Below are 20,057 nucleotides of genomic sequence, written 5' to 3' on the forward strand. Positions count from 1 at the left end.
AGAGGAGGTGATACTTGAGCTGATGCTGAACAAAAAGGGGGAGCCAACCTGGGCAGCGTGTGTGTGCACACACACCTGCAAACGCGCACCCCTGTTCCGCCCATCTTAATAGGTGGCACCAGTCTTAACCCAAGGAAGGGTGGGCTCAGCCTTCCTTGGTGGCATCTCGGGAAAGGGAGGGTGGCCGCTATTGCTAGTGACCTGACTCAGTTTACAGGGATGGTGGCTTGGGAGGGTGGGGACAGTCGCCTCTCATCCTGAACTGTTTCCCCTCTGGTCCTGTGGGCTCCAGGTAGAGCAGGTGAGGAGGAGGGCCCTTGCCGAGACGGCGCTGGTTTACAGCAGGACGCCCTCCCTGATCCCTCACACAGCCCCCCGCTCCCCTGGTCGTGTCCTTGCTTCACTCTGTAAACCCTCCTGGCCTCCTCCCTCTCCCTCCTAAGCGAGTCCCTGGGCTCCTCCACCCAGCTGGACACCTTCGTCTTCATGAGGCACCTCTCGCCACATTTTCACTCACATGAGAAGTCTCCATCCATGAGGCCACCAGGAGTGAGGCCCCCAGAGTCAACCAGCTGGACCTTCTGCTCCTGGGGTTAAATTCCACTTACATGTCCAGCTCACCTTTGGGGGTGTCTCTCAGTGTCAGCCCTGTTTCTCCTTTACTTGTGTCTTCTCCCCCTTCGAATTCACTGATTTTACCATTTCCATTTCTCCACATTAAACCCCACACAGCGCTACCCTTGAGATCTATCAAGTGAGGCACAAATGCAAGTCACATAAGTAATTCTAAATTTCCTAGTGGCTACACTTTTTTTTTTTTAGAAAAAAAGTAGAAAGCTGGGGAAATTAATTTTTTAAAGACCCAATATATCTATTGTCATCTTAACATGTAATCAATATAAAAACATCATTAATGGCATCAGATCAGATCAGTCACTCAGTCGTGTCCGACTCTTTGTGACCCCACGAATTGCAGCACACCAGGCCTCCTTGTCTATCACCAACTCCCGGAGTTCACCAAGACTCACATCCATCGAGTCAGTGATGCCATCCAGCCATCTCATCCTCTGTCGTCCCCTTCTCCTCTTGCCCCCAATCCCTCCCAGCATCAGAGTCTTTTCCAATGAGTCAACTCTTTGCATGAGGTGGCCAAAGTACTGGAGTTTCAGCTTTAGCATCATTCCTTCCAAAGAAATCCCAGGGCTGATCTCCTTCAGGATGGACTGGTTGGATCTCCTTGCAGTCCAAGGGACTCTCAAGAGTCTTCTGGCATAGTTTATATTTTTTTATTGCTTTTGAAATCTGGCATGTACACCTAGAGGACAGCTCAGGACCAGCCGCCTTTCCAGTGCTCAGTAGCCATGTGTGTCTGCCGTACGAGACAGCGTACAAGCCCCTGTGCGTTTTCCTTGTCCTATAAATTGGATTTCCCCCTCTTACTAACAGTGATGACGATAGACATGGTAGTCAATACTACCTTGTACTGTGAAAATCTGGGGCAAAGCCTTCCAAGCACAGGGTACAGCATGTGCAAAGGCCCTGAGGCAGGACCAAGGAGATAGATGTGGCCAGAGCCTGGGGAAGGGTCATAACATGACCCTGGAGAGAAGGAAGGGAGCCAGATTGTGAAGGCTCCCAAGGGTTGTGGTGAGGAGTGCCACAGTTGACCAGGTGACGGGTGGGCTTTTAGCTTCTGTCCACTGTCAAAGGAAAACTAAATATTGTCGGTGGCAACAAATTTAAAGGTTGACCAGAAAAGCCTTTGCAGTCAAACATAAGATTGTGGTGATGATCCAAATGCAAATCTACACCCTTTTTGAAATCAGTCTTTTAAGCACCAAGAAAAGGTGATTTATATGCCTCCAAGCCACTCCTTTTTAATGATTTGTATTAATGATCACAAGTATAGATGTTTCTCAGCGAGTTGATTGGTGCAAAAACAATTTGCAGCCAGAAGCAATCATAGCCTAGGGCTTTTATTGACAGTTTGACACATAGGATACCTGTTTCTCAAACCAATCAATCCTAAAGGAAATTAACCCTGAATATTCATTGGAAGGACTGATGCTGAAGCTCCACTACTTTGGCCACCTGATGCAAAGAGCTGACTCACTGGAAAAGACCCTGATGTTGGGAAAGATGGAAGGCAAAAGGAGAAGGGGGCAGCAGAGGATGAGATGGTTAGATAGCATCACTGACCCAATAGACATGAATCTGAGCAAACTCAGGGAGATAGTGGAGGACAGAGGAGCCTGGCATGCTGTAGTCCACTTGGTCTCAAAGAGTTGGAGACGACTTAGTGACTGAACAGCTCCCCAGCAGCATTTAGCATGAGCCAAATTTGATAACCATGGGGAGCCTATAGAATGTGGCCATGGGGCCGTGAGTTTTGTTTCTGGCAGAATTCTGCAAAGAGCACTCACAGGCAGCATCTGACCTCAGCGCACCTTGGTCATGCCTCGTGGGGTCCCTCAAGCTGTCTCCATCAGAGTTATGCTTGAGAATTCAAGACTCCCTGGACGCTTATTCATGCATTCAATAGATATTGATTAAGTGCACTGTGCTGGGAGGAGAGGGGCTGGGGGAGGATCCCTCTAGCTGGAGAGAACAGGAAAGGCAAGACAGAAATGAGCTCGGTGGGTCAGGACAGAAAGAAGGCCTGTGAGCTGGAATGGTGAGAGCTGGGGTGTAAGTGGAGAGAGATGAGGCCAGGTTGTGTGGGACCTTGTCGTCACGGTGATGATTTTGAGGTTTATTTGTAGTGGAATAGACACAAGGGAGGGCTGTGACCTGACTTAGGTTCCAGTAGGATCCCTCTGGCTGTAATGTTGAAATTAGGTGCTGGTAGAAGGACAGGACCGTACCGGGGCAGGCGAGGACGGGAGCTGGGACCAGGGCAGGAACAGTGAATCTGGAAGACGTGCATGGGTAGATGGGTGGGGGGCTGAGGACAAAAGGGGATCCTAGATTTTTGACCTGAACCAAGGCTAATGATTGAACATCCACTCTTAGGAGCACTGGATTTTTGCTGCAGCTGCGTGATCTAAGTCTCATGTCAGAATCCAATTGTAGGTTTGCACCTGTGAGTCTCAAACAAATCACATGCAGATATAAGGAAAGGAGCTCCGGGCGTGATGAGGACGTGGAGAGAGGAAAGCAGAGAAAACCAGGGTGAATTTAAAATGCCTAGGTCGCTCCTGTTCCTTTGAATGCAGAGACTGAAGCCTAGAGAAACTAAGTCACTAGTCCAAGGCCACACAGCTAGGATGTGGCCAAATAAGATTTGAACCCAGGGCCTATGGTCTTAACCACAACTCTACTTAACCCTTCTCTTGGGATGGCTATTGAGTTGTTTCTAGATTGGGAGCGTGTTTGTCAGTAGCTTTCACTGTTACCAATACTGTTGTCAAAGAAAAATGTTTTTTTAATATTTGCTTATTTATCTGCTGTGTCAGGTCTTAGGCGTGGCATGCGGGACTTTTGTGGTTCCCCACGGGCTTCTCTCTAGTTGTGGCGTGTGGGCTCTAGAGCACACAGGCTCATAGTTGCGGCACACAGGCTTAGTTGCCCCCCAGCATGTGGGATCTTAGTTCGCTGACCAGGGATTGAACCCATGTCCCCTGCACTGGAAGCCGGATTCTTAACCACTGGACCGCCAGCGACGTCCTCAAGAACGTTTTTATACATGCATCTTTGCATCGGCGAGCGAGGATTTCTGAAAGATAAATTCCAGGAAGTGGATGCAGTGGGTTTGGAGCCCTCATGCTCAGTGACATCTGTCAATTTCCTCCCTTAGCACCCACTTGCCCAGATCGGTCTTCCCTTCCACGAAGGAGCCAGTCCCTCCAGCAGCGTTTGGAGGAGGCTGTGCTGCTTTCAGGGGGTGAGGGATGATGGCAAGGTGGTGGTGGGGGGAGGGTGTGCTTTTTATAAACCACCAGACAGACGCAGATCAATAATGCATGCTCCCCAAAAGGCCAGCACATTATCTCACAGTCAGCAACAACTGGCACGCGGAGGGTGGTCCTAAAAAATTTATCATCTGCTATTTTCTGCTCATCCAGGCGGCAGTTCTGACAGTTCTCGGGGCTGGAGCCTTCTCGACTAAGATAATTCCAGGCTTTCTTCCAGTCCCGGGGCGGAGAAGAGCCGTCCATCCTAATTAGGGTCTGGATGAGAGATCTGGTATGGGACACGGCACAGAAGAGGGGCTCTTCCTGCCTCTGAATTGATTGCAAGGGGGGTGCTGGATCTTGATTTTTTTCTTTCCTTTTCCCTACATGCATTTGACGTGCCTCCCTGAGTGGTCACTAGGAAGTGTCCATTGCCAGGGGGCCAGGTTCTAGGACATGTTGGTCAGAAAGTGGTCTCCACTATCAGTATATTTTGGGGGACAATCCCTGTGTTTGGATGACTCTTGGAGATCCGTACAGTCTTGGCTGCCATCTTCACCAGGAGGGTAGAACAGGAAGAAACATACGGAAGCCAAGGTCTCATTTGCATGGTGTCCTTCAAATAGGCTTTGAAACCGGTGGAATCCGCCTGGGTTTCTGGTTTAATTCAATCCAGACAAACCCTTGGTGAGCCTCCAGGGCCGGGACAGGCTCTGAGACACCAAGATGAGTTGGACACGGTCCTTGCCTGGAGCAAGAGAATATTTGCAATATCCCAGAGCCATCTGTTCTATTACTTGAACTGGACTTACTTTTTGAAGCTTAAGTATTATTTGAAAAGGAAGCTTTAATTATGACTGTACATGAAAAACTAGTATTCACTGCCTGCAGGAAAAGGTCACTGCAAAACCAAGTCTAATAAGAACAGCAGTGTTTTTATATTTCGGCAAGATGCTGCCTCCCATGGGGCTGAGGCCAGGATGGCTTTGTTATAAAAGGTGATGGGCAGTTTTGAGAGAGGAGTTCAAGAGAAAGAAGCCCCTCCCTGAGACTTTCTCCTTGACCTAATCAGCAGGATGGTGACTGGAAAAGAGAAAAATTTTCTGGAGTCTGATCACAGGTTTTGAATGTTGGGGCCTTGTTATATGGACAGCACCTGGCAGTAACTCTTGGGTCTGAGGGTTACGGAAACAGTCGGGCTGCAAATATCAGGCATTGATGCTTCGCTGCCCATTTTCTTGGGGTCCACACCAGGTAGGAGCAAGTGCCTTCAGAGACCTCCTCAGTTTGCTGGGTTTCAGGTGTGGCACTCATGACTACATGAACTGCAGATCAGATGTTCCCCATTCAGAAGAAGCCTTTGTCTCTCAGAATATCTTTCAATGAAAATACTCCAATAGAGATGTAAAGATAAGAACTCTCTAGTGAAACAACCGGGTTCAGACTCTCATTCTGCTGCTGACTGTGTGGCCTTGAGGAAGTTACTTGACTTCTCTGTGCTTCTGTTTACTCATCTGGAGGAAGATGATCTATGAACCTAACCTTCTTGGTGAGGACTTAATATCCTGGAGCCCCAGGGATGGGGCCAGCCCTCACATGAACCACGAAGACTGGGAGAGGGAGGTAGGGGTGATGCACTAAAAAACAATGTCAAGAGCTGGCGCCAGAAGCGGGCGGAACAGCTGGAGTGCTGTCAAATCCAGAAGATGCCCACAGCTCCCTCATAGGGCTCTCTATGAAGCCAGGTACCCAAAGGGCAGACCAGACTCATCCATTCATGAGATGTGTATTGAGCGCCTGGAGTGTGCCAAGCAAATCCAGCAGCCAACGAAATAGGCAGAACCTCTGATCTCAGGGAGCTTACATTCTAGGGTAAGAGTTCATTTAAAAGATATGTAAAATATGTATTGGATTGGAAAAAAGAAAAGTCATTTGGGTTTTTAAGAACACCATATGGAAAAACCCAAATGAACTTTTTGGCCAACCCAATTATATATGAGATAGTTAAAAAGGGGAGGGGAAGTCAGCAAGGAGGGGAGGGGAAAGGGAAAGTTGTCATTTTTATGTTGAGCAGCATCACTGAGAGGGGGATATCTGGATAAAGAAGGTTAGGGAATATGAGTCAAGGGGATTCCCCCAGGAAGAGCGTTCCAGGCAGAGAGCAGTGGGTGCAAAGGCCCTGAGGCAGAAGCAGTCCAGGCAGGCTCACAGAGCAGCTGATGGCCGCAGTGGGAGACCAGCATGAGCAAAAGAGCCAGGGAGAGGTGAGGTCTGAGAGGCTACGGATGGTGGTGGGAGAGCGGCTTAGGCAGGGTCTTTGCACCAGGGGGAGGGCTGTGACTTTCTAAGTGACAGGGACACTAGGGAAGGACAGTGACATCATGTGAGTTCTGTGTTAATTTTAACCTTTTGGCTACTTTATGGAGAAGAGACTGAAGGGGTGCAATCAGAGCAGTGAGGGGTCTGCTGCAATAGTCCAGGCAGGAGATGGACCCCATCAGAAGTCCACTGCAGCGGTCCAAGCACAAGATCCTGGTGGCTCAGACCAGAGCAGGCAAAGTGGCCAGATGCCACCTAGAGTTAGAGGATGGCGCTGACAAGATGTGCTAGTGATCTGATGTGGAGTGGGAGAGGAGTCCAGCATAACTCCAAGGTTTTGGCCTGAACATCTGGTGGGGGTTGAGGGGAGGGGAGTGGATTGTCTATTTACAGAGATGGGGAAAGCTATCTAGAGCTCAGTTCTAGAGTCCAAGGCTGTCAACCTTTAGAGTCAGAAGTTCAAGTGGGGAGGCCCCAACCTGGATGGGCCAGGAATTGGGGGTGGGGGTGGGAATTACATGCAGATCATGTGCTGGTTCGTGCTTTTCTGGGTCAGAGACCCTCACCAGATGCTCTGAGGGGCCAGTGATCCTGCAAATGGCAAGCCTGCAGCCAGGAGGGCTGTCTTGTGGGAGAGCTTGACTTGAGAAAGCGGCTCTGGAGGGCCTCTGGCCAGGCACTTGTTTGCCTCTTTCCATCTGTGAACACAAGGAAACCACACCCTTGCTGCAGACTGATATTCAGAAATCAATTCTAAATTGCAGGCTTGGGTGCTCTGCAGGAGCCAAATGGCTGGAAGCCTAGGATAGTGTGCCCAGATTCCGGACACCAGATCGGTGGTAACTTCCAACTCAGCCTCTCCGAGATACCAGCTCCTGACATTCCTGCCGCCGCTTACTGGTGTTAGAAAAACATGTGGATGCAGGTCATTGAGGAGGAAGAGAGACTTAGTTGGACCCACCCTGCTGTTCAACTTGCCAAGCACATTCCTGCAAGATCTTTTTTAAATTCAGCACCATTTTGGAGATCACTTAAATTTTGGAAGCTAAGTGTATCAGGATTAGGTTTGGCTGCGTGTGAAAGAAAATATAAAATAACAGTGGCTTAAACAAGACAGAATTTTGCTTCTTAATTACATAAAAATGTCTGGAAGTTGGCTGTTCAGGGCCAGTGTGCTGCCTTCAAGGTTATAAGGGACCCAAGCTCCTTCTCTACTTTTGTACCCTACTATTCTTATGGTGTGGCTTCCATCTTTAAGGTCACCTTCATGACTCAGAATGGCTGCTGGATCTCCAGCCATCACAGCCATATTCCAGAGAGCAAGGAGGAAGAGGCAGAAGGGAAGAGAATGGACCTTTAAGTCAAGTCAGCTCCCTTTACTCATCCCAGACATCACCTACAACACAGACAGAACTTATTTAATTAGTCACATGATCTCAGCAAGAAATACAAGACACATTCAAACCTAGATTTTTCAAGGAGGGTTTAACTTTTTGCTAAGGTATGAGCAAGTGTGGAGAAATCACTAACGATAGGGTAGCACTCGAGGCTAGTTAGTAACAGTGGGGTCGTCTCTCCTCCAAGAGCAAGGGGGTGAGGGCAGCAAAAGGCTCCTGGAAACCTCGAGACATAGGGCCACTCAATGGGAGTTCTCACCCTCTGTTGACACCAAGGGAGTGAGATGGAGGAATCCAGACCCTAATCTTAGCGCTTCCTTTTGCTGATCTCCTGCCCGGGCCCCTCATCATCCAAACTCAGCCAAAGCCAGGATATGAAGCCACTAGTGTGTACAGCCCATCCAGGTCAGATCCCTGGGCTGGAGAACTAAGCAGAAGGTGGATCCAGAAGGTTAAAGGGAGAACCGCTTCCGCTGCAAGAGAGTCTAGGAAATGCAGTTTCCTAGCGGGGCATGTTGAAGATTAAAATCAGGGTTGATGGACAACCTGGGGTCTCAGCCACACCAGAGATCAGGAGCGGGGGTCCCAGGAAGGGGCAGCAACTCCAGCAGTGGGTGTGGTTAAGTGATGGGCACCCTGAGAAGATGTTCACTGGAGGCCTGGGGGAGAAACATCCCAGACAGGGAAGAACTGCTAAGCACATCGAGGAGGGCAGCTGGACCTGGGGAGGGAGAGGAGAGAAGGATAGGGGTGAGGGCAGAGGAGAGATGAGGAAGGTCTGGATTTTATTCTCAGGCCAATGGAAAGTGACTGAAATGTTCTGAGCAGGTCAAGCACACATGATTCATGCTTTCAGTGGCTCTGGCTGCCGGTGGAGAACAAGTGGGGGACAGGAACAGAATCTGATAGACCAGTTGTCCCGGTGGGAGGTGATTGAGGGTGCTGCTGAAGGGAAGGGGGTAAATGAGCAGGTTTTGTTTTGAAGGTCAGCACGCCTTGTTGATGGAGCACAAGTGGGAGGGGAGGGAAGGAGAATCAAGGATGACTGAGGTTTTTGGCTGAGCTCTTGGGCAGATGGTGGTGCCGTTTACCGAGATGGGAGACTGGGGGAGGAGGGATGGGTTTTCAGACTTGAAACAGACGTCAGCTGCTTTGCCAACATCACCCACCAGGATGGTGGCTGGGTGACTGACTCTGTAGCCCACCCTGAAAAATGCGGAGAACACCTTGGAGAGGCTGCCTCATTGAGGCAATGGCCTCTGGCAGGGGCAGCAAGTTGGAAAATTATTAGCAAGAGGGACGTTTCTGGGTGGAGCTCCTCGGAGCGGAAATTGCCAGTCGTTGCCAAGCACCATTGTTATACCCATGACCTGCCCTGCCCCAGGGCACCTCCCCTCCATTGAGAAAGCCTGAGTTGGAATTTTTTCCCAGAAGCTTCTGCTGGCTCTGGTTTGCAGAAAAAAAAAAAAAAAAAAACTGCATGATTTTTCTCATTTTTTTCAGTCTAGTGCTCATTAACGAAATTCCAATACTGCCTCTTCAACATCTGCTTTAACTGATTTTGGGGTTAAGAACCAGTGTTAAGCCTTGGATTTTTATCACTGAAATCAAGAATAATATTTAATTTTATTTAGCAATCTCCAAGGGTCAGGAATTGATCCTCCTCTGCCACCACCATGGGGAAACCTCGTCTGGGAAGCGGGTCCCAGGAATCCAGTGGATTTTTCTGGATTCAGTTGCAGGCACAGCAGTTGTTGCCAACTGACAGCAGTGAGAACGCTCCAACAGGAGGGGGATCAAATGTAACTGCTCGGGAGGCAATGGAGTCCCTGGGCTGGAGGTGGCCTCTGATTGCTGCTGTCTGTTTCCCAGGCCTTCCCCTCACCCCGCTGCTGGGGACAGAGCGCTTCTGGGGCCATCGATCTGATGGGGCCCAGCCTGATGTGGCCGTTCAGCAGGTGTTGCCACGAGCTGGCAGCTCACAATCTGAGCCAGTGACAGTGCGGTGATCCAGGGACACTCAAGGGCCAGCTGAGGGCCACTCGAGGGCTGTCGCTTACATTCCAGCCTGGCAGGTGGCCACCAGCGGCTGGAGGCTGGTACAGGACGCACAGGTGCTTCCCCACCTGTGGCCAGAGCTCACAGCCCCCCTGCCTGTCCAGGGCAAGGCTCTGTTCCAGCTTTTACCCAAACCCACCACCCCTCTATGCTCCCTTAAAGCCTGTTTTCTGCGGGTCTCCAGGCCACAGTGTTGCTTTGCGAGTTTACTTAGCTGATCAGTTCAGCTGGAATAGAACCAGCTAAGCGATGCAAGGGCTTCCCTTGAGGGTCAGATGGTAAAGAATCCACCTGTGATGCGGGAGACCCAGGTTCGATCCCTGGGTCAGGAAGATCCCCTGGAGAAGGGCAAACCCAGTGCAGCAGGGCCAGGCCAGTACTGCGGGTGAGGGGAGTGGGCCTGATGGGGGCCATGCAGACTAGAGGGGGGCCCTTCTAAAACCAGCCTTGGCTACTCAGATCCACCTACCTGTGTGCCCATCAAGGCCAGATCTGTGTATTTTCATGCTAAGCCTAAAATCCGGATTGATGTGAAATCTCCCGGATAAAACTTAAAAGTTAGCAATTAATTCAAATTTTTAACCACTTCCGAGCAGACCTAAATCCAACACATGCAGTCAAGAGCCTGTCCTGCTGCTGCTGCTAAGTCGCTTCAGTCGTGTCCGACTCTGTGCGACCCCATAGACGGCAGCCCACCAGGCTCCGCCGTCCCTGGGATTCTCCAGGCAAGAACACTGGAGTGGGTTGCCATTTCCTTCTCCAATGCAGGAAAGTGAAAAGTGAAAGTGAAGTCACTCTGTCATGTCCGACTCTCAGCGACCCCATGGACTGCAGTCTACCAGAGGCGCTCAATTTGTGAACACTGTGTTACACTATATATAGCTGGGAGCTACTGTAATTTACATTTTTAAAAGCTAACATGTTTTGAATCTTTTCTGTATGCCAAGCATTGAACTAAAGAATTAAATTAAAATTCTACAATAGTCTAGGTAAGAAATAGCAATGGTTAAACATTGATTTAAGTCAGGACCCTAGGTTGGCTAACCATGTCCCACCTCCCACAACCTTCCCAAGGAGAGTCTGACATCACAGACTGTGTTTACCTCTCAAGAAAACAAAGATCAGAAAGCATATGTCTTAGTTATCCATCAAAACCGATGCCTCCTCTGTTATGCCATCCAAGTTGGGGGCTCCGGAATTTTGTCTTGGGGAGGGGGCAGGTAGGGTATGTCTCCTCTCAACTGACATAGATTTCTAGGACAGAAAGTAGACGTGAACCACCTAAGTCCCAGGAACGGCCAAAATTGGGTCATGTTTTGAATCTTGAGAGCCCGCAGCACCTGCTGAGTCCCCAGAGATGGTGGTTGCCCTGACCCAGACCTCTAGAAGTGCACATTGAATCAGCGTTTCCCCACATGCCTTTCTATGTATGACACAGGTCATGCACAAAATCATCTTATGTGACGGGTTGACAAACATTGATTTTTACCACTTACAAACCTCTTTTGATATGCTTCCAAAAAAAAAAAATCTAAGCATATCAAATCCAGAATTTTACATTGTCACTTGGGTTGAAAACAAAATTTTTAAAACCACATTAAAGAAAAATATCAAATGAAATAAATAATAGCCCAGGTGGTAGACTGAGAGCCCCCCAAGCCCCCTGAAAATAAAACATGGAGTGGGCAGATGAGGGTGTGGGGGATACACCATGCTTCTGGCAGGTGCGTGGTTTGGGCACCAAAATTTAAGTCATCAGGGTGGGGAGGGGGCCTCCCCAGTCTACCGGAGTCACCGAGAAAGGTGTCAGAGTGACCTCACCCCGGCAAGGGAGGAAGGTGTGATCACGGAAAGAAACCGGCTGTGTTTTTGTCTGCGTGTCCCCAGGTGTGTGTTGGATGACAGGAGTTTTGGTTGGCTGGCCTTTTTATTTCAGTGTGGCCTGGTCTTCCAGCCCCTTCCCTCCCCCTCAGAGCTGTCCATCTGCATGAGGGCTGTGCCGGGCAAGGAGATTAGATCATATGCTTTCCCGTTCCAGATGTGGATTTATCGGGCCCCGTCACTGTGACCATTCTCATCAAGCAGGTTACTGTCCCCGAGGGGAGGTTTAACATGTCGCGCTGCTTACGCCCAGATGCGGCTGTCATTTAGGGCATCGTTAGATTGTGCTCTAATAGCAGATTGACACGGCTTCCCTGCAGCCGGATTATTTGGGCCAGCGTGGGCGCCCCGAGCAGACAGATGCAGGGAACTGTTGGAAAGAGCAGACCATCACTTGTGTGACTTGAGGGGCACATGGCAACCCTGGTTTGGAGCCCATTACAAATAAGAAACAGTTCCGCAGGCTGTTTGCCTTTTGCCAACGCAGCATCCAGGGCTGCTGACTGCAGGTGAATTACTCACCGGGTGGCAGACCCCTGCTTTCCAGGAGGGTCTGAGAGGTCGGGTGGGTGGCCAGCTTTGTCCTTTCCGCAGTCTCTAGAGCCCGAGCAAGGCCAAGTCCTCGTTACCGGGCGCTTCCTTCTTTGCCTCGTGGTCTGGGAAGAGCAGGCAAAGGCTTGATTCTGCCTGGACTGCCCTAGACTCATGCCTTCAAGAAATATTTATTGAACACCTACTATGTGCCGGGCACTGTTCTAGACCTCAGGGCTGTGGGGCACAGTCAGTGGTCCCAGCTCTCCTGACACTGACATCAGGGCTGCAGAGAGGGTGACCAGCAAGATGAAGATGTAAATGTGCCAGAGTGTTGAGTTGACCCAAAAGTTCATTCAGGTTTGCCAGCCGATGCTATGGGAAAACCCGAACAAATTTTTTGACCAACCTGAGATATAGTGTGTTAGATCAACACACGCGGAGTTGAAAACGTAAAACGTAAAAAGGAAGAGGATGTGAAATATTGGCGACAGAGGAGCAAAATTGTGGATGTGGTCAGCAGGGCAGACCTCACGAAAAAAGAGAACTATTTTTTTTAATTGAAGTGTAGTTGCTGTACAATATTATAAGTTACAGGCATAGTGTATAGTGATTCACAATTTTTAAAGGTCATGCTCCATTTATACTCATTATAAAATATTGGCTATATTCCCAGTGCTGTGCAATATATCCTTGCAGTTTATCTTATACCTAATAGTCGGTACCTCTTAATCCCCTACCTGTACATCACCCCTCCCCCCAACAAGAGAACTTTTGAGTGAAAACGAGGAGGGGTGAGGACCCAGGCCCTGGGATTGCTGGGGAAAGGCATTCCCAGCAGGAAGAACAGCCTGGGCAAAGGCTCTGGGGCAGGAGCAAGTTGGCAAGCGTAAGGAGAGGCAAGAACCACAGAGGGCAGGAAAAAATGGGGAGCCTGGCCCACAGGGGCTGCACTTGACCTCAGACTTTGTTCTCTGGCTGAGTGGGAGCCATGGATGATGCTGGGAAGAGTCCCTGGAGCTACTCCTCTGGCAATAAACGGCAAGAGTCCAGGTAGGAAGCAGTGGACCTAATTCAGAGGAAGGAGGATGACCGCCTGCTCAGGGAGGAGACGACAAGACTCTTGAGTGTGGGTGTACTTTAAGAAAGAGCAGCAGGCTCTGCGGATGGGCTGGGTGTGGAAACAGAAAGATGGGACCAGAGAGAAGCCACGATTATTGCCTGAGTAACTGAAGGATGGGAGAGTTGGTCCATAAAGAAAGCTGAGTGCTGAAGAATTGATGCTTTTGAGCTGTGAAGAAGGTGTTGGAGAAGACTCTTGGGAGTCCCTTGGACTGCAAGGAGATCCAGCCAGTCCATCCTAAAGGAAATCAGTCCTGAATAGTCATTGGAAGGAGTGTTGCTGGAGCTCCAATGCTTTGGCCACCTGATGTAAAAAGCGGACTCATTGGAAAAGGCCCCAGTACTGGGAAAGACTGAAGACAGGAGGAGAAGGGGCAACAGAGGAGAGATGGTTGGATGGCATCACTGACTCAATGGACGTGAGTTTGAGCGAACTCTGGAAGATAACGGAGGACAGAGGAGCCTGGTGTGCAGGAGTCCATGGGGTCACAAAGAGCCAGACATGACTTAGCAGTGGAACAACAGACGAGGGGAGAGGAGAGGACCTCAGGGGACACCCAAGGTGTCTCTTGGCAATACCGTCACTGGGCAGACAATTGTGGGTTGTGCCGAACGCCAGCCATTCCCTCACCCTTGCACAATTTTCACTGTGTCCGTGGGCCACTTGTATTGCTATTTTTTGAAACAGCTGTAATTATTTTTTTAGAACAGGATTCTACTACCCTAAATGAGAAGCTAGCATCACTTGCCCTAAGTAGAAGGAAAGTTAAACCATGCAATCAAGTTTAAGCTAATATGGCTGCCCACCTGGAGCTCCAAGGGGGTGGCCTCATCTCTTCCCTTTGAAATAGGAAGCGTGTGAGTGTTAAGGACGTGACCACATCCCTGCACCCACCCAAGACTTTCTCCTGGAGTTGATCAGAAGGAGTGAATGGGAATCAGTTTCCCACACTGGGGTCCCTGGCACTTGGTGACGTGACTGACCCCGAACCACGGTCGCTGCTGGTGCGTCAGCTAAAGTCACGTCCCGGATGACATGGGGACCCAAACGACAGTCCTGGGGACAATTCTGAGCCTCACTGAAGCTGAGAGTTAGCAAGCGTGTGGGGACCTCCGTGTCCCTCCCGGGTTATCAGCACCCCTGCGTGGTGTCCACGGGACGCTTCCTGGACGTGACACGAAACCCCCACTTCCGCCATCAAACACGCTGGGCTCAAGTCATCCCACCCCACTTCCCCGGCTCTGCAGTGCTCACCAGGCACCTAACTCCCTGCTCCCGCTCCCTCTTCTTTAAGTGGTTTGCGGGAGGATTAAGTATCACGGTGCAAGCCGTGTGCCCAGCACAGTGCGTAAAGCAGAGCCCGCCAACGACAGTCACCTCGTTAATCGTGATTGTTACGGACGTGCAGCACCGCCCTCTACCCCAGGGCCGAGTTAGAGCTGTCTCAACAATTAGGTTATATTAGGAGCTGCCAAACCAGGGCCTTCAGGGACTGGCAAGAGCTGGTGTCAGACTCTAGAAGGTGCTGGGGAGTCTGGCAGACTCAGAGCACATCGTCTGTTACCTGCTCTTTGAAGTCAGATTTTTTTTTTAATCCACTACACACAACACATACACACGTATCATGAACATAGATCCACTTGGGCTCCTGAGTTATTTGGAAACACAAAGAGTGAGATACACTTTTGTGTTAATTTTGCAGATGTTTGTTGAGTGGTCACTTTGTGCCAGGCACTGTTCTGGGCTTGGGAAGATGACAGTAAAGAGAATAAGCCTAGATCCCTGCTCCCTTGGAGCTGTTCCGGTGTAGAACAGTGGGCAGCACGCAAATAAGTGAACTGTCTGAGGGCAGTAAGTGTTGGGGGGCCAGGTGAGGCAGGGAGGGGCCATGGGGGGTGCTGGAAGGAGGGGCAGCAGTTTCAGTGTGGGGCCAAGGACGGCCTCTCAGATATGGGGGGTTTGATGAATAACCGGGAGGAGGCTAGAAGGATGCACCCCAAGGCTGGTGAGGCCCAGGGCTCTGCTGGACCCTGAGACCAGCTGGTGGAGGGGAGCTTCAGAAAGCCCACCACCTCCATCCCCTCCAGAGGGCGACTTCACACCTGGTGTCAGTCGCCCAGTCGCGTCTGACCTGCGATCCCATGCACTGCAGCACAGCAGCGTCCCCTGTCCTTCACTATCTCCCGGAGTTTCCTCAGATTCGTGTCCACTGAGTCAGTGATGCTATCACACCTGGTGGAAACCCTCTAATTGCCACCAGTTACAGATGGGACCCGTTGGGACTTCTCAGGAGGACATGTGACCTTGGCAACAGATGCTCACATAGCTCCAGGGCCTGATGATTCCTGGTCAGACACAAAGCCAGTTCTTTGCCCACCGGGGTGACCGTAGCCAAGAGGCTCCGGAAATGCAGCTGGTTCCAGGCAGGCGTCTCTTATAAAACTGCTTCAGCGCTGGGCTCAAGAGGGCAGGCTCTGCTCTGTCCCCTTCAGTTGCTCAGTGAGATACTACAGGGCATCAATTATATATTCCTGGGGCAGGGTGTGGACAGCACCCAGGATCACTCAGAACTCTCAGTCCAAAAGCAGAGGCTGATTACAAATAAGGGCACTTGTAAAGGAGGCCATTTCAGAAGGAGGGAAATGCTCAGCAGAAACCTACATGGGTGCGATAGCAAGTAAGCGGGGAGCTCCTCCAGATGCGGTACTCGGCCAGGACTTGTTGAGGAGGTGACCATTGAGATCTGAATAATCGGACAGGCCAGCAAAGCAAAGTCTCAGAGAGGCAGTCCCCAAAAGAAGAGAGAAAGCAAGTGCAAAGATCTTGGGGCAGAAGTGAGCTTGGAGCCCCTGAGAAACAAAAAGGAAGCTCGTGTAGCCAAGCGAGCAAGGGACAGGGAAGTTCAGTTCAGTTCAGTCGCTCAGTTGTGTCCGACTATTTGCGACCCCATGGACTGCAGCATGCCAGGCCTCCCTGTCCATCACCAACTCACAGAGCTTACTCAAACTCATCATATCCATCGAGTCAGTGATGCCATTCAACCATCTCATCCTCTGTTGTTCCCATCTTCAATCTTTCCCAGCATCAGGGTCTTTTCCAATGAGTCAGTTCTTCATATCAGGTGGCCAAAGTATTGGAGTTTCAGTTTCAGCATCAGTCCTTCCAATGAACATTCAGGGCTGATTTCCTTTAGGATGGACTGGTTGGATTTCCTTGCAGTCCAAGAGTCTTCACCAACACCACAGTTCAAAAGCTTCAGGTCTTCGGCGCTCAGTTTTCTTTATAGTCCAACTCTCACATCCATACATGACTACTGGAAAAACCATAGCTTTGACTAGACGGACCTTTGTTGGCAAAGTAATGTCTCTGCTTTTTAATATGCTGTCTAGGTTGGCCATAGCTTTTCTTCCAAGGAGCAAGAGTCTTTTAATTTCATGGCTGCAGTCACCATGTGCAGTGATTTTAGAGTCCAAGAAAATAAAGTTTCTCACTGTTTCCATTGTTTCTCCATCTGTTTTCCATGAAGTGATGAGACCAGATGCCATGATCTTAGTTTTCTGAATGTTGAATTTTAAGCCAACTTTTTAACTCTCCTCTTTCACTTTCATCAAGAGGCTTTTTAGTTCTTCACTTTCTGCCATAAGGGTAGTGTCATCTGCACATCTGAGGTTATTGATATTAAGTGTTTCTCATGATGTGCTCTGCATATAAGTTAAATAAGCAGGGTGACAATATATAACCTTGATGGACTCCTTTCAGGATTAGAACCAGTCCGTTGTTCCATGTCCAGTTCTAACTGTTGCTTCTTGACCTGCATACAGATTTCTCCAGAGGCAGGTTAGGTGGTCTGGTATTCCCATCTCTTGAAGAATTTTCTACAGTTTATTGTGATCCACACAGTCAAAGACTTTGGCACAGTCAATAAAGCAGAAATAGATGTTTTTCTGGAACTCTCTTGCTTTTTCGATGATCCAGTGGATGTTGGCAGTTTGATCTCTGGTTCCTCTGCCTTTTCTAAAACCAGCTTGAACATCTGGAAGTTCACGGTTCACATACTATTGAAGCCTGATTTGAAGAATTTTGAGCATTACTTTGCTACCATATGAGATGAATGCAATTGTGCAGTAGTTTGAGCATTCTTTGGCATTGCCTTTTTTTGGCATTGGAATGAAAACTGACCTTTTCCAGTCCTGTGACCACTACTGAGTTTTCCAAATTTGCTGGCATATTGAGTACAACACTTTCACAGCATCATCTTTTAGGATTTGAAATAGCTGAATTGGAATTCCATCACCTCCACTAGCTTTGTTCGTAGTGATGCTTCCTAAGGCCCATTTGACTTCTCATTCCAGGATGTCTGGCTCTAGTTGAGTGATCACACCATTGTAGTTATCTGGGTCATTGAGATCTTTTTGTATAGTTCTTCTGTGTATTCTTGCCACCTCTTCTTAATATCTTCTGCTTCTGACTGGTCCATACCATGTCTGTCCATTATTGTGCCCATCTTTGCATGAAGTGTTCCCTTGGTATCTAATTTTCTTAAAGAGATCTCTCGCCTTTCCCATTCTATTGTTTTCCTCTATTTCTTTACGTTGATCACTGAGGAAGGCTTTCTTATCTCTCCTTGCTATTCTTTGGAACTCTGCATTCAAATGGGTATATCTTTTTTTTTTTTTTTTTCCTTTGCCTTTAGCTTCTCTTCTTTTCTCAGCTATTTGTAAGACGACCTCAGACAACCATTTAGAGTTTTTGCATTTCTTTTTCTTGGGGCTAGTCTTGATCACTGTCTCCTGTACAATGTCATGAACCTTTGTTCATAGTTCTTCGGGCACCCTCTATCAGATCTAATCCCTTGAATCTATTTCTCACTTCCACTGTATAATCATAAGGGATTTGATTTAGGTCATACCTGAATGGTCTAGTGGTTTCCCCTACTTTCTTCAATTTAAGTCTGAATTTGGCAATAAGGAGTTCATGGTCTGAGCCACAGTCAGCTCCTAGTCTTGTTTTTGCTGACTGTATAGAGCTTCTCCATCTCTGGCTGCAAAGAATATAATCAATCTGATTTCGGTATTGACCATCTGGTGATGTCCATGTGTAGAGTCTTCTCTTGTGTTGTTGGAAGAGGGTGATTGCTATCACCAGTGCGTTCTCTTTGCAAAACTCGGTTAGCCTTTGCCCTGCTTCATTCTGTACTCCAAGGCCAAATTTGCCTGTTACTCCAGGTATCTCTTGACTTCCTACTTTTGGAAGTCAGTGGCAAGGATACACAGAAGAAGAGGTGGCAAGAATATATAGAGGAATAGATGAGGTCAAAGAAATGTGGAGGTGGATTGGCAGGGAAGGCCGATCTAGAAGGGTCTTAGACCCCCAGTAAAGGACTGGTGTTTTCTTCTGAGTGTGAAGGGAAGCTGCCGGATGGTTTGAAGGAGGGAACAGACGTGCTCTGTGTTTTCCCTGGGAAAGCTCGATCTGTCTCCTTACCCGTTTGGCAGAAAAACGGGTAGAGGAGCCATGTAAATCTCCTTTTCCCTCTTTGGGGACAGAGTGCCGAGGTGGGTCTGATGTGCTGTCCTCAGGTCTCTGGGGGTTGTGGCTCCCCAGCAAGACCTTCAGACACCGGGTAGACCCTGGATTGGCTTCCTGCTGGTGTCCTAACAAACTGCACAAACTGGGAGGCTTAAAACAACAGAAATTTACTGCCTCACCGCTGTGGAGACAGAAGTCTGCAGTCACAGTGTTGGCACGGCCGTGATCCCTCCAGAGGCTCTGGGGGTGAATCCTTCCTGCTCACCTAGCTCCTGGAGGCCCGAGGAGTTCCCTGGAGGGATATACGAGCCTCCTTCCGATCTCTCCTTCGTCTCCACTTGGCCTTCCCCTCCGTGTCTATGTGCCTTCCTCCTCCTGTCTCTTGGAAAGACACTTGTCCTTGGATTTAGGTCCCACATCCTAACCAATCCCAGCTCAATATGTTTTAGTACGTCTGCAGAGACCCTTTGTCTAAATTAGGTCCCATTCACAGGAGCCTGGACATAGGACAGGAACATATATATATTTTGGGGAGGCATCATTAAACTCACTATAGACCTTAAGTACTACAAGGAAAAGAAAAAAAACTGAGGATAGCCTTGGAAGAGAAAAAGGATTTCCATGAAACCGCCTATGTGTCTGGGTACCTGCCGGGGTATGCAATTACACATCCATTCTTCTTCACACGTGTATGGAGTGCCCACTGTGTGTTACACGCTGTGGGGCACTGAGGATTTTGCACTGAGCAAGGCGCAGTCTTTGCACGCCTGGAGCCCTCGGTAGAGCAGACAGCACGCAGGTACTGGCGCACAGTCGGGTTTCCACACAAACTCCTTTCCTTCCTGCACCTTACTCCGCTCACAGCTTCATTGAGAAACAAAAACAGGTGTGAATGAGATCACCATTCCTAGTGGTTTATTGTGAAGTCCTAGTACCACATGTGTCATAAGAGCTCAAGGGAGTCAGAAGCCACAGCGATCCCAGGGAGGGGTGGCTGCAATGATGGGTAAGATGTGCAGGGAGGTGGGGAGTGGGTTCCAAGCTGGAAGGACAAGGTGGACAAAGGCAGCCACCACAGGTCATGACTGACACAGAGCGTTTCAGCAGAGACCAGATGTATTTAGAGAGAAGGCGGGCGGGGGTTGCCAGGTTGGCATGATCAGATTTCATTAAGAGGGAACAGTTCTTGGGAAAGTTCCAAATGAAACAAGGTATAATCTTCTCTCTGTTTACACAGTGGTTGCTTTCCAAAAAAAAAAAAGTGTATATTAATACCCTGCGAAAAAAAAAAAAGATGTTCTGCTTATATGCAAGACAAAGTTCTTT

The 20,057-nt window shown here is 49.1% G+C and overlaps 1 protein-coding gene across 7 annotated transcripts in view; it reads left to right on the forward strand.

Annotated features, from left to right (window-relative positions):
• SULF2 (sulfatase 2) overlaps window positions 1-20,057 on the forward strand; it is a 126,961-nt gene that overhangs the window by 29,601 nt on the left and 77,303 nt on the right. The window lies entirely within an intron of this gene.

The sequence above is a fragment of the Bubalus bubalis genome, chromosome 14 (genome assembly GCF_019923935.1).
Source record: "Bubalus bubalis isolate 160015118507 breed Murrah chromosome 14, NDDB_SH_1, whole genome shotgun sequence".
NCBI lineage: Eukaryota > Metazoa > Chordata > Mammalia > Artiodactyla > Bovidae > Bubalus > Bubalus bubalis.